At 46.1% G+C, this 20,488-nt stretch overlaps 1 protein-coding gene across 3 annotated transcripts in view; it reads right to left on the bottom strand.

Annotated features, from left to right (window-relative positions):
* CCNY (cyclin Y) overlaps positions 1-20,488 on the bottom strand; it is a 111,858-nt gene that overhangs the window by 67,418 nt on the left and 23,952 nt on the right. The window contains exon 1 of one of the 3 annotated variants that reach the window (XM_048511171.1): positions 14,672-14,733. The exons of the other annotated variants lie outside the window; for them this stretch is intronic. The gene's annotated coding sequence lies outside the window, so the exon portion shown is untranslated. Of the gene's footprint in view, positions 1-14,671; positions 14,734-20,488 lie in introns of those variants that run through there. 3 annotated transcript variants of the gene reach the window in all.

Below are 20,488 nucleotides of genomic sequence, written 5' to 3'. Positions count from 1 at the left end.
CCTGGCCCCCCATATGTCCCACTGCCCGGTCCCCGCGTTCTCTGGCGAGGCCAATCTGTTGGTGATCCTCGGGCCTCTATAGGATGCAACTGGCCTCCACTAGGCTAGGGCTTTCACGTTCTGCCCCTGCCTGGTGGAATGCTCTCCCTCCAGTGTCCGAGAGAAGCTTCAAGTGGACTCAATGAGTTCCGCGAGGGCCTGTAAGACTGAGCTTTTCCACCGGCCTTTGGGGAGGCCTGTAGCCGCTGATCAATGGGTCGAGCCTCAACAAACAAACATGCTGAGAAACATTCTAGGACCCACCGTCCTCTCTTAAGAGGAGGTTTTAATAATTAGGTCGACATCTATTTTAAACTTAAATAGGGTTTGATATTTGAATGCTGCATTTTAAGTCTTAATTTATTTTTATCTTTTTATTGTCTGTTGTTAATGTTGTACACCGCCCTGAGCCCTCCGGGGGAGGGCGGTATAAAAATGCAATAATAAATAAAAAATAAAATAAATAAATGTTGTCGTCCCCGCCCACTAAGCCTCCTCTTTCCAGACTGGGCATTACCAAGTCCCCCAATCTCCTCTCATAGGGCTTAGTCTCCAGGCCCCTGATCATTCTTGTTGCTCTTCTCTGAACCCAATCCATTCAGTTGACCAAGTTGTAGCAAATGATGCCACAGAGGAGGAGGAAGAGGAGGAAGAGTTTGGATTTCACAGATGAGTAAAGACACCGTTCTAACCATACCATGCTGGCTCATCTAAAACACTTTTAAGCACTGTGTACAACAAGGGATAATATTTTTGTTTTTTTAATGCGGGTGATGCACAGAGAAAATACCTGAAACCAATATCAGGCAGAGAGTCAAAGAGATTCATTACTGCCCAAGAATGAACAGATGGCCATAAGCCCATCAACTTCTTTTTGGTTATTGAGTGCAGATGTAAAAAACTCACGCAGGCTACTCTCTGTGGGCAAAAATCGTTTTGCAACATAAAACGTCAATATTCCAGAGTCCTATCGAGGCTGAATAGATTACCGAAGCGGCAGGTAACAGCATATACTAAACTCAGACCCTACACAATGCACAGGCATTGCTTCCAAAAGGTATATTACAGTGTATTAGCAAAACTAATTCCTTCAGCTCCTACAAGCTGATCCATTTATAGATGTTACAGAAATGCTACAAGATATTTTTACTTGATTTCATTTACCTTATTTACAGTTCACCTTTTTCACATAGACTCAAGGCCTCAGTGATAATACAATCAACAAAATGGGACATCCAATAATCAATGCATTAGGATGTTAGAAGTCTGGAACTACCAGAAAGAACTGAAGCATAGCATAAGTATTCACATGACATATTAAGAAATTGCAAAAATAGGATCCTACTTACAATACTCTATACACAGGTAGTACAGTCCCTAATAATTTAGCCTAGGAAGTTTGTAAAACCATTTTGTACAGCACAACCCTATTACCTCCACAGAAAAGCCTATTCAATAGTTCAGTTTTGGAAAGCCAGAAGTTTACGGAAATCAAGAAGAGGGGGAACTTTCTGACTGCCTTCCACAAGAAGGAAGCCACAATGGAGAAAACATGTGTATAAGCAGTTGTTCATAATGCTCGTTTGCAGGTTAGCACCTGCAGAAACCCCTGCTGACTCAGGTGAAGTTGTCATGGTGGAACACTGGGGAAAAGAAGTTCTGCAAATAAGAGGGGACAAAGCCAGGAAGAGCTGTGTATACCAATACTTTAAATTGAGCCCATTTAACAGATCAGCAGCCAATGCAGCCTCTGAAGAACGGGAGTAATATGAATGCTCCGCCTAGCTCCGTTTAGCAGCTGAGCTGCAGCATTCTGGATCGGTAGGAGTTTCTGAGTTGATTTTGAGGGGGAGACCAATGTACAGCGCAGTAAGGAAGTCTGGTCTCAAAGTTACTGTGGCATGGATCCAGGTAGCCAGATCAAGGTTAGGGGCCATCTTACTGGCCATTTTGGTAGCTGCATTAACTTGCCTCTCCAATAATAATGTCAGATCCCGTATGACACCCCCCCCTTCCAGGCTTTTTACTGAGTCTGCAACAATCAGCTGATTGTTAGGTAGGGATAACTATGCCCTTTAAGAGCTCCTTCTTCCCAACCAGCATAACTTCTGTTTTTTCAGGGTTAAGTTTCAAGTTGTTCACTTGCAGCATCAAATCCACCCCAGTTCACTAGAAACATGGGGAGGAAGAAACAGTTACAGGTAAGTACCTCCCACCATTTCTTACATAGCTTACATGATACTTTTTATTGCTTACAACTGCCATAGCATCATCATCAACCCTAACACAGCACATTTGTCTTGAAAGGATGGCAAAGGTGAGGCCACAAAGATCCTCAAAATATATCTTGAAAGGATGGCAAAGGTGAGGCCACAAAGATCCTCAAAACCTAACGAGTCTTGGTTATATATACACACACACACACCCCCCCAACTGACTATCATTAAATGCAATAGCCATCCAAGAGGAAAGCTCGTTCAAGATGTCCCAACATGTGGTTGATTTATCCCTAAAAGCTGCCATAGTTCATGATATAATCAAAATCCATTGTCTGTTATTTGTTATTTTAGTAACAAAAATGAATAAATATTTCAGCAGTGAGTAACTGTTGTTGAGTAGTCATCTTGTAGGAGGCTATTTACATAGAACTCGGCAAAACATGGTATTATATAGACAAGCTAGGATCTTGCCAAAGCCTAAAATTTGGAGGAAATTTAAGTACTACAGAAACTATGTTACATGACCCACAAATAGCATCTCAGGCTATGACCCACCCCCTAGAAAAATCAACTCCTGTTCTTCAGCAGCAAAAATAGTTTCTAGGCGCCAAACCAATATGTTAATCAACCCATAAAACATACCATTTGCTCACCGCTTTTTCCCTGCTGCAGCTTTGGCCGTACCAGCTGTAACTCAGTGAGTCATGTAGTATCTTGGCAATCAACAGAGAGAGGACTCCCACCCCAGCAAAGCTCTATAAGCTAGACCAGGGGTAGGGAACCTGCGGCTCTCCAGATGTTCAGGAACTACAATTCCCATCAGCCTCTGTCAGCATGGCCAATTGGCCATGCTGGTAGGGGCTGATGGGAATTGTAGTTCCTGAACATCTGGAGAGCCGCAGGTTCCCTACCCCTGAGCGAGACTGTTGCTTAACACAATCCCAAATTTCACTTCTTTCCAGATCAGTTACGTCCCTATAGGGCAATTTCCCACTGGCGATTAATTCTGGGATGGTCACCCAAAATATCCAGGTTTCCTCGCAATCTCCCCACTGCCGAACCACAGAACACAGATCAATCCCATTTCTGGCGCGCCCCCCCACCCCCAATCACGGGATTTTCCTGGACCTGCTTGTATATGCAACTTTTAAAAAAAACACTCCAATGGGAGCTAATAGGAGATAGGGGCTACACATTTGAGGGTCCATAACTTTGGACCCCCTGAACCAAACTTCACCAAACCTGGGTGGTATCATCAGCAGAGTCTCCTACTGATACCACCCAGGTCTGTGAAGTTTGGTTCAGGAGGTCCAAAGCTATGGACTCCCAAAGGGGGTGCCCCCATCTCCCATTATTTCCAATGGGAGCTAATAGGAGATGGGGGCTACACATTTGAGGGTCCATAACTTTGGCCCCCATGAACCAAATTTCATCAAATCTGGATGGTATCATCAGGAGGGTCTCCTAAAGATACTCTGAAATGTTGGTGCTTCTAGCTTAACAACTGCACCTCTGACAGCAGGCACACACACACACACACACACACACACACACACACACACACACACCCGGGGCAGGCCTAGACATCTTCACTAGAAACATGCTGCAGTGAAGATGTTGGAACTTGGATGTTGGAACTTGGATTCTTTTGAAACTTGATTGTATCTAGATTAAATTTTCAGTGGGAATTCAGCCATAGATTGCTGAATTTTTATTTAGGACCTAAACCACTGAAAAGCTCTGCTATGCAAATCATGTAACAACATAACATCCTATTATAAATTCTCAACAGAAATGCAATATTTGGTAACTAAAAGTCATTCAGTTGAGAGTTCTTCAATCAAGACAAATGACCTCAAGCGAGCCTCAGAGTGCTGACCAGAGAAATGTTAGGCAGCTTGGGGCTCACTACTCAGCAATATCCAAAGGAGGGATGGAAGGCTCCTCGCATTGACTGGCCACAGAGGGAGGTATTCCCGGACCCCTATAAACAGAGGTGGGATCCAACCAGTTCTCACCACTTCTCTAGAAGTGGTTACTAATTTTTTCTGAGTGCCGAGAAGGGGTTACTAAAGCAACCTCCCTGCCCAATAGGGACTGGAGGTGTGTGTGTGCAGCGGCACCACTGTTTGAATCTCACCACCATTGGAACCTGTTATTAAAATTTGTGGATCTCACCACTGCCTATAAAGGCTTCCAAGTCAAACTAGCATACTGGTATGGGCAACTGCTTTCTTTGCCATGCCTTCCCCATCAACTTTACAGACACCAGACCTTCTAGTTGCCATCACCTAACCTCTGACTTAAAACCTAAACATACAGTTGAAGAACATTCAATATTAACTAGAATTTAAGGGTGTTGTCACAAGCAGCAGCAAGCACTCTTCCAGAATCAACTATGCATAAATAGAAAGAGGAAGATAGCCATCTGCAAATGAAGTATACATTCCAGCCACAGGAGGTGTTGCATTAGATGACAAGAATGAAGAAGTCACCTGTCGATCCTCAGAGAAGAGGAGTCAAAAAGCCTGCGCAACTTGTTCTATGCCTACAAGTGTGTCATGCACTTAGGTTTCCGGGGTGTGTGTGTGTGTGAAAAACCCACAGCCTCCTAGCCATTTCCCAAGCCACTTGCAATACAACATGATGAAGTGGGGGGCGGGGGGAGGGGGTGATGGGTTGTCCATGTTCCAAGTTTCTACAAGGCAATGAACCTTGAGATGGGCACCAGTATTTGGCCACCAGTAATGTTATTTCAACGTAGAACTTGTTAAAATGGTGTAACTAGTTTCCATTGTCTGTAAAAGAATTTGAATGAAATGCTCAAAAATCCCTCTCAATATTCTGTCTGGCAAGCTGCAAAGATGCTTTGTGGTAACACACACACACCCCATGCTACCCATGGCTTCTCCCTTGAAGAGCCAAGCAATTTCCTCAGGCAGACAGCTGCGTAGCTATCTCATGTTTGACATCTTTAACCTATTTCATGGCTCGTGTGTGGTATGTGTTTTGAATACAAGGCTTTTGAGAATAACTGAAGACCAACTGGAAAAGGAAATCCTTAAAAGGGGGGGGGAGCTTTTTATCCTTGTCCAACAACATGTGCTACACACAACAGACAATTTAGTACTATTTCCATAACACATTTCTGGCATCGTGCAGTTCTTGGGAGGTCACCTGCTATTCATCCATCACAAAAACTGACCTATTCCAAATTTGTGTTGACAAGCCATGCAGAGCTTCAAGGAATTTCAGGAGCAATAGGAAGTTTAACAGTTAGAATAGACATATCTATCCCTGTACAATCTCAAATAATTCTTATTTGTATTGCCCCATTTGAATCCTACTGGTGGATATTCTTCTAGATGCCGGTAGAGTATTCGTGACATCAGTGCCGCACCCCAGTTGGAGGAACCTCATACATTCTATCCCCATGCACTCAAGTTTATCCACTTGGGATATGGGTGCCAAATTGGACCCTCCTGTAACATGTCTGATGAGATTGGAAGTCTCATTGGTGGGGATATTGAAAAGCGTATCAGGTCTGTGAACCATGGGTACTGGGGACAGAATGGGGCCACCATGATCATCTCAGCTTATTGTGCCTTGATCTTTCTTATCACCTCCAAAATTATTGGGAGAGGTGGAACGATGTATAACAGCTCTCTGGGCCAGTTTGATGATAGGGCCTCTGATTCTTCTGCCCGGGGGCTGGGGGGGGGGGCGGGGTGGTGGTGGTTGCTGGAACCTGGAAAAGAATTGATATGTTTGAAGGTTTGTTGGCAGTGCAAACAGGTCCACCAGAGGGCAATAGAATCATGTCGGGATGAGACGGAACAACTGCTTGGATCCCCTTTCTTTATTCAGGTAAGTTTTCATTGCTATGGTGTTGGTTCTTATGAGGACACAGGACATGAATAATGGGTAATGAAGGGTCTGCTCTGTCCCATTTCCCCTGTACAAGTACTCCATCCAGTGTAGCATCCCAAACATATAGACTGGAGTCGGTGAAGATCTGCTTGACCTTTTGCATCCAGAATATCTTGCCCTGCCTAAGACTGGGCATCTTGGTCCACCAGATCAACTGAGATTTCTCTCTTTTTAAAGATCTGTGGGTGAAAGGATCTCAGAAGCTGTTGAAGGTGTCTGGAATGGAATCTGCCCCACTGCATCACCTTGGTGTTGGAAATCAGTAGACTCATGAGGACAGTAAGGTTCATCCGAGACAAGTGTCTGCTCTCCATTGGTTAAATAGCCATCTCCTTGTTGTCCTGGCCTTTTGATCCGTGACAAAGAATCAATTGGGTGTGGTATCCATGACAATTGCTAATGTAACCCCTTGTGTTCAGAATGGGTTGATCCAAAAAGGGGTGGAGACTCAAAGCAGCAGGAGGCTGCAAAAACTCGAAAAGTTGGAGGAAGCAAGGCTACCAGCCTGGGACTTTGATTTATTTCTTTATAAGCTCTTAACACCTTGTTTAAGGGCTTTCTGTGTATGTAGTTGATGGGAGTTCTTTTGGGGACCTTCATCATCTTGAATCCAGTTCACCAAGCCTCTGAAGTCTTCAAAGCCAACCACCAGCAGGAAGAATTGGACTTGGCATTATCAATAGACTGTAAATATAAGGGCTTGGAATTGAAACTTGAACAGGGCCTTGAAGTGTTATATTAACTGTTAATGTTTAATAAGTGTCACATGGTAAGGAAAAGTAAACCATTTTGTTTTAAAATTAGTTGTTGCAAACTCCTTCTAAGTTCTGCCCCACAGAACCCACAAGCAGAGGTTACACTAAGTGCTCCAGAGAACTGTTGTTCAGATTCACTGTGGTTTCGCAAGAAACATGTGGTGAGTTGAACATCTTCTTCCGATTTGTAATAGGAGTTGGATCTGATTAGAAGGTTGTCTTGGTAAGGATGAATGCAGATCCCTTGTTCTACCTCTTTTTCTATTAGAGGTGTTTTGTTGGGCAGCTTTAGCTGGACAAATGATCATGGGCTCCCCACCTAACATGCCTTAGTAAGTTGGGGAGGAAGGGAATATTGCAAGGGGTACCAAATGGAACGGTCCATTGGTAGACTTACCCTGAAGAGGCCTTCTCCTGGATGGCGACGAGGGCATCCTGATTGGGTGATTTCCAACCCTTGCTCAGGGAGGCAGGACAGATTTCTTTTGTCACTTCCTGTAGAGGATTGGACCGCCCTTCTGGATCCAGTGAATATTTGCTCAGCAGTATAGCAGAAAAGGAAGGAAAAAACTAGAACATATATAAGTAGCAACAGGAAGTAACACAATTGCTAGAACAATTGGGTACCAACTGTATAGACAACTTGGTTTCAGTTGAAGACAACGTGAACCTCCCTGACCCTAATTAAGTGGAGGTTTCCCTAACCCTGTGGAGGGTACCCCATGTGTAAGAACTATGGTAATCGTGTGCTGTAATGTTTCTCTCAGCTAATAGGATGCCCTCGCCGCCATCCAAGGAGAAGGTCTCTTCAGGTAAGTCTCCTACCAATGGATCAGTTTCCTCCTGAGGCGGCCCCGGCATCCCATTGGAAGACCTCCCCGAAAGCAGTAACCCCCACCGGGTGGGTATAATACTCTCCAAAAAATGTGTTCAAGCACACGGCCCATTTGAGAGCAGCTCTCATGGTCTGCAATGGACTGTAATTTGTGAAGTGCCTGGATGAATGAGGGTAGTGGAGGGACCAAGTATTGGCTTTACATATGTCCTCCACCGGAATTTGACGTTTCTGAGAGCTGGCGGCGAACGGAAGTGCCAGCTGAAAGTGGAATGGGTCCCAGATGCCCGCTGGTATGTAGCTGGGAAGGTTTGTGGATTTGTACGCTTCTAGTATGCATGATCTAATGGTTTGGCTGATGGCAGCGCAGGACATTTGGGCTCCCAGTTTTGGTTCGGACACATTGACGAACAGGCTTTCCGTTTTCCTGATAGTTTCCGTGCGGATAATGAAGGCCTTAAGGGCTCACCTAACGTCCAGTGAATGCCACAAGTGCTCCTTGGGGTGTGATGGTGACGGAAAGAATGTTGGCAGAACTATTTCCTGCTTTAGGTGGAATGGGGACCTCACCTTTGGTATGAATGTTGGATCCAATCTGAGTACAACTTTATTCTTATGAAAAATGCATAGTTGAGAGTTGACGGATAGAGCACGGAGCTCTGAGACCCTCCTAGCGGATGTTATTGCGATTAGGAAGAGGAGTTTCATGCGGAGCCATTTTAGCTGTATAGTCTGAATTGGTTCGAAGGGATGCTTGGTGAGCGCGTTGAGAACCGTGTTTAGTTTCCACGAGGGGAAGCGGTGAACGACTGGCGGCTGTTTCTGCTTTAACCCTTTTAGGAACCTGAGGATATCAGGGTATCTGGATAGTGAGGATCCTTGCACGCGGGGCCATATGGAAGCGATGGCTGCTAGTTGTCTCCTCAGGGTAGAGCTTCTGAGTCCGCGTTCGAATCCCTCCTGAAGGAATGACAGGACTTGCGGAATGTTGGGATTGATAGGGTTCACTGAATTTCTGTTTGCCCAGGACGCGAAGCATCTCCACGAGGAGTAATAGATCCGGTTGGTAAGAAGGCAGCCCTCATGGAGGCAAATGATGGTTTCTATGACCTTTGGAGCAAGCGCTTCTTTTTTTAAGCCATTCGCTCATGCCATGGGTTCAGGCTTTAGCCATTGGGGTCCCGGGTGGTAGATAGGACCTTGAGACAGCATGTGTTCTCTGCGTCGCTCGTACGGGTGGAGCGCCTGGACAGTTGCAGCATGGAGGAGAACCATGGTGCAGCCTTGGCCACCATGTACCGACCAGGATGACTTCTGCCTTCTCTCTCCGCTGTATCTTCCCCGTGCCACCTAGGCAGGATGGAAATTGGAGGAAAGGCGTATAGGAGTTTCCATGCCACTACATGCATTGATCAGTCTGTGGCCTGCGCCTCTGGGCCCGCGGGTACCTGCGAGAGAATGCTGGGAGCTGATGATTCTTGTCCCGTCTGATGGCAGGTCCTATGGATGGTCATGTCAACCTCTGTATTAATGCTTGCAAGATGGATGGGTGGAGTTTTCCATTCTGCTTCCAACTTGCTACCGCCATGGGTCTGCTCAGCCAGTCTGCCTCTTTATGTTTAGGTTGCTGCTGATGTGATCTGCCGAGAGGGACTTGAGGTGGGTTTCCGCCCATGTGAGGATGCGTACTGCTTCGCGGTGTAGCCGGATAGATTGTGAGCCCCCCTGATTGTTGAGGTGGGCCTTGGCTGCCACATTGTCCGGTCCTCATCACTGTGACGCAGGTGGCCCTGGATGTAGGGGCTGAAGTGTTGCAGGGCGTGTCGAATTGCCATCATCTCGAGGAGGTTGATTGGCATCTGGGCCTGGGATGTTGACCAGAGGCCCTGCGCGATGTGTTTCTGGAACGAAGCTCCCCATCCCTTGAGGCTGGTGTCGGTGAAGACTTGTAGTCTGTCTTCCTGCAGATAGATCTTGCCCGTGGAGAGATGTTTGTATTGTGACCACCAGGCTAGGCTGACTTTGAGTTGGATTGTGAGTGGTACCGACTGGTCTTGTTTTTGCATGATCTGGTCTTGATAGGGTTTGAGGAACCATTGTAGTGTTCTCGCATGGAACCTCCCCCATTGCAGCATGTCTATGACAGATATCATGAGGCCCATGAGGCGGGCAAGTTGCAGTATGGAGGCCTGTCTGGCCGGCAGGAATGTGTTCACTAACGACTGGATTTTCCTGATCTTGTCGTTTGGGGCAGGTAGTTAATATGAGCGTAAGTATACTATGACCCACAGCCCAAGACGCTGTATCCTCGCTGCCGGTGTTAGGGAGCTTTTTTGTTTGTTGATCAGGAAGCCGTGATTTGTTAATGTCATCATGACCACCCTCAGGTCCTGGACGGCCCTCTCCTTGGACCTGGATCGAATGAGGATGTCGTCCAGGTAAGGGTGGACGTGGATGCCCTGGAGCTGAAGTGCTGTGAGTGGGGCTAGAAGGATCTTTTAAAAAACTCTCGGAGCTGTGGAGAGCCCGAAGGGGAGGGCCTTGTACTGGAAGTGGTCGTTGTTCACTGTGAATCTGAGATATTGACGGTGTCGTGGGTTGATTGGTACATGAAGGTATGCTTCTGTCAGGTCTAGTGAAGTCATGTAGTCTGCTGGACGGAGGTTCTCCACGATGGACCTCAGGGTTTCCATCTTGAAGCGTCGCAGCCGGATGAATTTGTTCACGTACTTCAAGTTCAATACGGCCCTCCACTCGCCGTTGCGTTTGGGCACGGTGAAGAAATGGGAGTAAATGCCGCCAAAACGCTCGGAAGCGAGAAACCGGCTCTATGGCCCAGATCTTGAGTAGATGGGAGATGGCTTCCTGAGTTCTGTGAACCTTGTCTGGGTTGCAGGCTGTAGGGTAGTGACGAAAGCGGGGTTTTGGTAGATGTGCGAATTCGATGAGGTATCCCGAGGAGACTACCTCCTTGGTCCATTGGTCGACATGTTCGCCTACCCAGATGTGCTGAAAGAATTGAAGACGACCGCCGACCGGTACCCGGTGTAAGTCAGGATCTGTTACTGCGGTCGTTCAGGGCCGACCACCCACCTCTGTTCGCTTGTCGGAAGTTGGAGGGACGAAAGGAAGAGAAGTTGTTATTGCCGAAGCTACTGGAGGAGTAGTTATTCCGCTTGCGGAAGGAATTGGAGGTTTGCCAGCGTCGACCATCCCTGGGAGCCCGAGCAAGAGTGCGTTGGGATCTAAATGTGGAGGGTGACCTATAGTTGGAGGAGCCCTGTTCTGCTCTAACATACCTAGGCATGGTCTTCTTGTTGCCTTTAGACTCGACTAGGACAGCGTCAAGCTCCTGCCCAAAGAGGCGGGAGCCATGGTAATCGTACGTGGAGACTACCTGTTTTGAGTGAAAGTCTGCTGACCACTGTCTCAGCCATGCCTGTCTGCATACTACGACGCCTAGTGCGAGGATGCGGGAGACCAACATGAGTGCATCGAATGTGGAGTCGGCCCAGTAGGAAACGGCCATGAGCATGCGTTCCATGCCCTCCCTGATACCCTGGAGTTCTGGGGGGATGATGGCAAGGATGCGTCTGGCCCAGACTATAGCTGCTCTAGCCATGGTTGAAGACGGGGCCAGTGCCCTGATGGTCAGGGCTAGGCGGTCATGTATCCGTTTAAGGAAGACGTCTGCCCTTCTGTCTGAGGAGTCCTTTAGGGACCCCTCCCCGTCCTTAGTGACGAGTCCCCCTGATTGGAGGGCAACGACTGGGGCATCCACTAGGGGTGTCTTTGATCATGAATTGTGGATAAGGATCTGGCGAAGATACATTGCATAATTTTTTGGTGAAATGAGTGTAAGCAACTTCTGCTAGCCTCTAGGTTCAGCCACTCTTTCCTAATGCGGCGTTCAAAATACTCTGGGAGTGGGAAGGCTGGTGGTAGATCCTCATCTTGGGGAAACATCTGTTTCTTTCCCTTAGGAACCCCTTTAACTGGCTTTTTGGGATTGGAGGATGTGGCAGGGTCCTCTGCGTCTGCGGAATCGTGCAACTCAAGTGCAGAGATAGTTTTAGCCATCATCAATGCAAGGTTCTCCTGTTTAAAAAACCTTTTGCACTGGTCATTTGTCTCTGTGGGGGTTTCATCTACCTCGGAAAAGTGGTCAGAGTCCCGGATTTCCCCCTCACTTCCCTCATCTTCCTCTGGTAAATTAAGGGGATCCCTGTAACTGAGGGATGGGGGTGGGGTGTTGGAGGAGGAGGAAGAGGACGAGGACCTGCGTCTCCTCCTGCGGCCAGTTCTGTGGCGGGATCTGTGTCTCTGCTTATCCCTTTTAATTTCCTCCCGCATGGCTTTTCGGAACATGCGCATCATTTGATCTGGGGAGGCATTAGCCCAGGAGTGTGTGTTGGCCAGTGAGGGGTTAACCGGGTTCGTTGTGACTCCCCCTCCCCTAATTGCAAGATCTTGCCTGGGATGTAAAATGGCGGCCTGTGTCTCTTCCTGAGGGGCGTCGTCAGCAATGGCGGCCGCCACGCCTTCTCCTGCCTCCGCCGTCGGGAGACGCCGGGCCTTTGTGCTGCAACGCTGCTTGTCTTCGGCGCATGAGTCTGGCCGTGCCCCAGAGCTACGCCTTCCACGGCCCTTGTAGGGGCGCTGGTGCTCCATGAAGATTGTTCTTGCGCCGGAGGCTCTAGGCGCTTTTGGCGCTTCGCCTCCTTCCCCTTCTTGCCCACCTTTTTGCTTTTCCGCTTTGGCCGCTGGCTGGCGTTGAGGCAAAGTGCAATGGAGGAGAGGCGGACAATGGAAGCCTCTGTGAAGAGTACGCTGGGTGGAGAATCGTGGTCCTGCTGCGACCCTTTACCAGGGTGAAGGCACCTCGTCCCCTCTGCTGCGGACCTTCCAAAGGTCTTGGGTGGAGGGGAAAAAGATCTATAGGCGGCCATTCTATGGCGGCCGTTTGCGCCAAGACGAGGCGTGGGCGGCAGGAAGGCGGGGAGGGGGGGTGCTTAGACGCTAACGCACACACACACAGACGGACTTACTACAGAAGACGAAGGAGAAAAACGGCACCACGAGGGTAAGGATAGAGAAGAAAAGGATTTTTTCCAAGTTTTTTCTTGGAGCTAGCTCCAAGTCCTGCTCTCCCTGCTGCTAGGCAGGAAACCAACTGGATCCAGAAGGGCGGTCCAACCCTCTACAGGAAGTGACAAAAGAAATCTGTCCTGCCTCCCTGAGCAAGGGTTGGAAATCACCCAATCAGGATGCCCGAGGTCGCCTCCAGGAGAACAAGACCACCGCTCCCCACCACCCACGGAGGCAGATATTTAAAATTTCTTCCCTAAGTCTAAGAAAGGAGAAAAGTTTAGTGGGGAGGGGAAATGATTCACAAGTAGATCGATTACTTCCCCGCATGTCAGTCTCAAATCCTGGTTGAGGTACAGTTAGGGTCAGACATTCCTGATCATTCCCATCACTTCCCACACCGACTGGTCTGTGGGGGCAATGGGAGCCTCCCTGCCTCACCTGCTCAAATGGCCACCGCTCATGGCTGGCAGGGTGAATCCACACAATTGTAGGCCAAGAGCCTTCTGTAAGCAGTGTTTTTTCATACGTTTTTCTGGCTCTTTTGGGGGCACACTGGAAGCTGCAACTAAAGCAGCCTGCTCAGGATCATGCTCACCAGATTAGGAGGATCTTCAGAACCTGTCATGATAGGAACCTCCAGCTCTGTTTCTGAAAGGAAATCATCACTGTACATACACCTTGTGCAGGCCCTTCACTCCTAAAGAGCCCTTGCGCCATCTCTACACTGGCAATTAAGAGATGGGGGGGGAGAATATGGAAGGTAAAATGAGAAATAATGGATAGTAAATAGAAAAAAAGTAGGGGGAAGCAAATATGACTGACTGAACTAGAAGGCAGTCTAATGCAGGCTACAAATCAGGTGTTCTCCCTGATGAGGCAGGAACAGAACTGACGGACAGGGGACTCCTGCAAGGAGATAGGAAACAGGAACAACTATTTTCTGCCTCCTGATAGGATGGTGGGAATCATCCATCAAGATAGCCTTGGCCTCAGAGGGAGAATAATGTGTCTAAATGTCTCTGTTCTCAAAATTACTAGTGCGAATCTAAACATACACCATGAAGCCACCCTTAAAGCCTGAAAAAATGCTAATTCCATATCGAGAGAACTTTGATAGCATGCTCAAAATAACTTGTACAAAGTAGTTTCACCACTGATTCACTGTCTCTCCAGGGAATTTCTATCCACTTATTCTGAAATTCAGTTTTTCAAATAAATGTCAACAGTAGCTTGCAGCAGTACCAGTGGACAAGAGGAAAGAAGAACAAACAGAAGAAAATGGAATTCTTCAGAAGTGAAGGTAAGAAAATGAGGAACAGATGATAGCAGCTTTGAAAATGGACAGAGAGTTAAGTAGCCAGAGCACCAAAGCCCCCTCTCTCCAGCCTATGCCATCATCACACCTCGTATTTTCATTAAGAAAACACACACGAACACACTATCCTATGTATTGATCACAAGGACTGACTTCATGGGGCATTAGAATTCCTAGTATACAAAATTCCAAAAACAAACTATCAATTCACAGACCAGAAGTATACAGCAGATTACCTCGTCTAAAAAAGTCGATCTTCCCACAATTTATACAAAATACTATGCACAAGCAGTGGGGTCAGTCAGGAAAAAAAACATGTATGCACACACACACACACTTAATTGTTTTCATAAGGAGTAGCCCAGATTGTTACATCTAAAATTCATAAATTGGCACATATGTTGAATTTCTTTCCTGATGCAGTAACACTTGGTAACAGTTATAATTACGGTTCAATGAGGTCAAAGTGCATCAATTGCACACCTACCTTTATGGAGCTGTGAGCCACTGGCCCCAAAATTCTAAATGTACAGAGGTAAAGGTTAGAATAGCACTGATTTTTCTTCAAACAGTGGAGAAACCATGATTTGCACCCATTTGGCAATCATGAGTACACAGAAGGACAGTGGTCAGCCACCTGAAAAAGAAAAACAATTGGAACTAGCTTCTCTGGACAAGCTTGGCTCAACGATCAGAAAGCTTCATTGGCTCCTTTTATAAAAGAAATAGAACTGTAGCTTTGCTGTGTGAAAAACTGACCGTTTCGCCCTTTCTATTATTCATTGGGTATTAGACGGCTTTTATTTCATTGTTCCATAATTTTGTTTGTTGTGTGCATTGTATTGGTCTTTACTGCATTGTTTTCTAATCCCATACATTTGCCTTGAGTCTCAATGAGAAAGGCAGGCTGTAAATGAAGTAAACAAGCAAATACTTATCCTAAAAAGGGTTGCAACCAGACGGGCCACATAAATGAACAACGTTTTTCCCTTACAAACATCAGCACCCCACCAAGATGGAGAGTGAAGACACCATAGCAAAAGACCTTGTGACTGGCACTCTTCCTAGTGGTGAGGGACTCCAAATGTAAACAGCACTATAGGATCATTCAACACAAACCTCACTCCCATAGTGGGGCTATAACTGGTAAAAGTCACCCAACCCACTATATGTCAGTCCCACAGAAAGAAACATGGTGGTGGGCCTTTCAATGGTACTGCCATGTGCTGGGATTAACTCAAGCAAAAATGGCTCCAATGGGATTAGTGTAACGTTTAAAAGATATCCATTAATCTTGTTTTCTTTGGCAAGAGAAAGAGAGATCACAAAGCAGGTTAGAGATAAGGCTGGACAATGTTGAAAATAAGAGGCACTGAACAAGATATACTTATCACTGAGGTAACAAAAAAGCAAGTGAGCCGTTCTCTCTTCTTATGATTATGATCCCCACCCCCTCGCCTTGACTACAGTCTGTGTACCTCGATTACCTTCTTGATCTTAATGACTCTACTGGTATCCAAATTAACTTACTGGTACATATATAAATCTTGGAGGCAAAATACACTACCCAGCTCCACAGAAAGACACTGTTTTTTACAATTTTCTGAAGGGCAGGGTCCTTGCTCCAGAATCCCCCCCCCCCCCAATTTGGGCACAAAACACACACAGCCCTTACTACAGGCACGAGATAATCATTAAAGAGAAACCCGTTTCATACTGGGCTCTGCCTTTGCATTTAATATCCATGTTATGCATATTTTGGGAGTGGGTCATATTTTGTTAGCTGCTCTGAATTCTGGGGAAGTAGCAAGATCACCACCATCTTTACTGTTATGCATACCAACTTTCCCTACAGGATCTCCAAGAAAATTGACTGGCATCCAGAAAAAAAACCCTACATTGCATCCTTCAAAAATGATTTCCAGGTTCTTCCATTTGGCAAGAATGAATAAATACATACATAGGCTCTTTCTAAAGCCTTGTCTAACACAGGGCTTATCAGTCATTCAGAAAGCATTTGTACTATGCAATAAGCTTCATAATTTACCCTAAACAAGAAGGGGCAATATTTGTAGGGAATAAACCAAGACTGAGTCAGCGTGACTTGCCCAATACTACAGCATGAATCTTTGACTAGTGAAGGATTGGACCCGCATGTTGGCCGGCCACTGACCTAAACCAAACTATTTTAGTCATGCAGAGTAACAACATTCAAAACACCCGGATCACAAATAATCAAGTTTGACTAGAAATGAGTTCCAAAAAGCATATATGAAGCTCTTAACTTGAGGAAAGAGACAGTAAGGCCAACTGAGATCTTAGGAGTCCATGGCCAATAGCTACGGAGTGGCTTGCTCGTGGAAGGAAAACACTCTTCCTGTTATTGACAAAAGCAAATTCTTCAGGAGCCAAAGGGCAAGGAAGGGGAAAGACATCACAAAAGGCAGCTAATTCCGCAAAGGCAGATAAATATTTTTGATTTCTCCTATTTCACATCATGCAATGAATTCCCTACGAACAGTACAAAAATTCTGCCATGTGTCATCTGTTTGTATTCCAAACTCCCTGTTGGTTTCTGGCCCTTATGGATCGCTTTGCACACCAGATAAAAATAGTCAGGAAGTGTCTCAGAACACTCGCTTTCCAGCCAAGATGGGTTTTCCCAGAACAAAACGTCTAGATCCAAGAACCATTTACATCCCACCTTCCTCCCCAATGGGGACCCAAGCAGCTTACATCATCTTCCCTATTTTACCCTCACAACAACCCTGTAAGGGAGGTTAAGGTGAGAGGGTGTGACTGGCCCACAGCTCAGGCGGCAGAACGGGGAATCAAACCCGGTTCCTCCAGATCAGAGTGCACCTGCTCTTAGCCACTACGCCACTGCTGCTCTAAACATCCAAGGGAAAAAACACAAACAAGCACACACACACACAAATTCGCTAAAAACTTAGGAGCCTCTCGATGATCCTGTTCTCCCTGTGCAAGGCAGGAAGATACTGGAGTTAAGATGGCTCCTGCAGGGCAAGTGGGAGTGGCCAAGAAATTTGATCCTGCCTCCTGAACCAAGTGCAGAGAAAACCGAACAAGACGGCCTCCCACCATCCATTAGAAACACTACATTGGGAGAAGCTGCAATCCTCCCAGATTTTAAGAGGAGACAACACTAAAGATCCCAGGTTTAGTGGCCAGGCCCCCCCTTGTTTAAAAAAGTCACAGGTAGCAAACATTGTGTGTGTGTGGGGGGGGGGGTCTACTGGTGCACAAGGGGCCTCAATACATGTTATAAAGCCCTTGTGTTTGTTAGCGGATGACATGAAGACTGTGTGTCAGAAGTGTAATGGGAGTTTTGTGCATAGCAAATGCACACCAGCTGTTTTGCATTTACAACCACAGTGCGTACAGAGAAGCAACTTCAGCTTCTTCCCCCCACCCCCACCCCCACCCCACCCCACCCATCCCCGCACACACACAATTTTAGGTATTCAAACCAGCCCGTGGAGCCATTATTGGCTTCCTCGCCGAATTTATAAGTAGCCACATGAGTAACGTGCCTCGGACACACGAACAAAAGGGTCAGCGTCCACCTGAGAGGCACAAACCTCCAACTGGACGAGTCTTGGTGTCATAAGCGCAACATGAAGCTTTTGTAATGGGTTGGCAAGGCCCAAGGCGTCTCTTCACAAGTCTTAATCAGAAAGAAGCCCTGGTTTCTTAAAATGTGGAATGAATGTGTATATGTGTTCTACACAATCCTGTTGTTTTAATTTATTTATTGTTATTAATTGCTGCTGAGTTTTAATGGGTTAACTTTTATGCTGTATTAATCTGCTGTTGGAAACAGCCATGTTGTGAGCCACCTCGAGCCCTTCGGGGATGAGGCGGCCTATAAATTAAATAAATAAACAAACAGACAGACAAACTACTGTTTATATTTATGCCAGCATTCATTTAGTAGAGCTTTTCTTAAGCTTATTACTTGAAAGGACAAGGTCCTGTGAAATCATGTGACATCATTTCCAGAGTTTGCTATCTCTACAAAGGGAGTAGACTGACTCTTTTTATGGTGATCAGACATTGTAGGAGAAGGCAGAGAGGGCAGTTGCATGAAGGCATAGCTGTTGAAGCTCAGCAAATCTGATGTATTGTCGAAGGCTTTCACGGCCGGATTCAACCGGTTGTTGTGAGTTTTCCGGGCTGTGTGGCCGTGGTCTGGTAGATATTGTTCCTAATGTTTCGCTGGCATCTGTGGCTGGCATCTTCAGAAGTGTATCACAGAGAGAAATTCTGCAGCCACAGATGCAGGCGAAATGCTAGGAACAAGATCTACCAGACCACAGCCACACAGCCCGGAAAAACTACAACTCCTCAGCAAAGTTGTTCTTTAAGCTTGTCTGCACTGAAATCAACTGTGATAGGAAGGAAAAGAGAGTGGGTAAGTGTAAGAACTCAAGTCCTAACAACTGGGTAACTCCCATTCAAATAACTCGCTGTTTCGGGTACAGTTCAGCTTCGCTCAAGCCAAAGATGTTATGCATAAAAGGAAGTAAACTTTGGGAGGGTGGGGATGCCAAGAATATCACAACATACTACATGTGAAATCAGAAGGAAGCACAAACTGAAAGGGGATGGGAAGGACAGAGGGAGGGAGGGAGGGAGGGAATTAGCAATAACACAACCAGCCAACTTGGACTATATTCCTGCTAGCCTGACAAGACAAAAATGACCATATACAGGCAAAAAATGTCAGACACTTCATCAATATGACATAGCAGCAAAAGAGTTTAAATTCATTCCTGTGTTGCTGATGCCTAGTACCCCTCTTTAGAAGTGCTGGCAGGCCTAACAGGCTTTGCGTATTTTCCTCTTTGAAAAGGGCACCAGACTGGCAATTTCCTAAATGTCTTTTATACAGTCACAACAAGATATTGTGCTGCAACTAAAAGGAAAGGCCAACATCTCATATAAAAGAGGTAACGGGATCTCTGGCATCTATGTTTCCAGTCTGAATTTGCCCTTTTGACAAACATGATCAGACTACTGAGGCAGGCTGGCCTCAATATAAGCATCACAGATATCTCCAACATTTATATTCCCTCAGAAGCTCAGAGTTGTTTATCCCCACTTTATCCTCCCAAACACCCTTTGAAGTAGGTTAAAACCAAGCTGGGGGAATGTATGTCTGGCCCAAGGCTACCCGATGAAAAGGGTTTCATGGCTAAGTAGAGATTCAGAACCACATCTTTCTGGTTCAACTCCAGCAAGCTCTCTTATATCATGTATCTAATCACGACATTCCCCTTACAAAATGTCAATAGCTTTATTAACCTGAAAATGTTAGGGAGAGACTGTGGCCGACCACATGCTTTGCCTGAAAAAGAGTCTAGGATGACTCCTTCGAATCCCCCATTAGAACAACTCAGAGAATCAACAAGTGAAACAAGGAATATGGATCTTCCTCTACCTCTAAATGGCCAATTATGTACACAGCACTGATTTAGACTAGAAGACTGTACAGTGGGGCATTTAATAAACTCCTGCTCAATGTATTGTCAAAGGCTTTCATGGCCGGAATCACTGGGGTGTGATTTCCGGGCTGTATGGCCGTGTTCTAGCAGCATTCTCTCCTGACGTTTCGCCTGCATCTGTGGCTGGCATCTTCAGAGGATCTGAAGGTCCTCTCCTGCTCAGTTTTGCCAGCGTTAATAATGCATTTTCTCTTTTAAAGTGTCAACCACATGACCAGCCTGCTTCAAAACTCAGCAGGAGTTGAAGGGTTAAACCTCCATTCTCTCTGATCTGAATCTGGACTGAATGTGTAACAAACGGCCTTTTGCAGACAGACAAACACTCATGATTTGATCGCATCTCAGTTTGTGTCCTGAGATGGCAGATGTTGAAGACCTTTCTCAGCATGACAGCCCAGAGACCAGCTTCATGTAAGAATAGACTATCTGGATGGACCAGTGGGCTGAACCAATAGAAAGCAGTTTCATCTACATCACAGTCCTTTTACCACCATTTCTTCTACTAGACTCCTAACACTCTTACAAGTGGTCCACCATTTGCTACACGTGTATACTTACATGTACATTTGAAGGCACACACCTAAGGCAGTTTTAGGTTTACACCTAAGAAATGTAAACTATTAACATCACAGATGTTTGCAAGCCTTAACATTTTAATTTTAGATTTTCTTAACCGGATCTCACAAAGCAGCTCACAACATTCAACAGATGCAACCAACCATCAGCAGCAGCAACATCTTGTACCTTAAAATTAAAACTACATGGGGGTTGTAAAA

This window comes from Sphaerodactylus townsendi, linkage group LG11 (genome assembly GCF_021028975.2).
Source record: "Sphaerodactylus townsendi isolate TG3544 linkage group LG11, MPM_Stown_v2.3, whole genome shotgun sequence".
Lineage (NCBI taxonomy): Eukaryota > Metazoa > Chordata > Lepidosauria > Squamata > Sphaerodactylidae > Sphaerodactylus > Sphaerodactylus townsendi.
The sequence above is the reverse complement of the archived record's forward strand: the minus strand, read 5'-3'. Positions and strand labels throughout refer to the sequence as shown.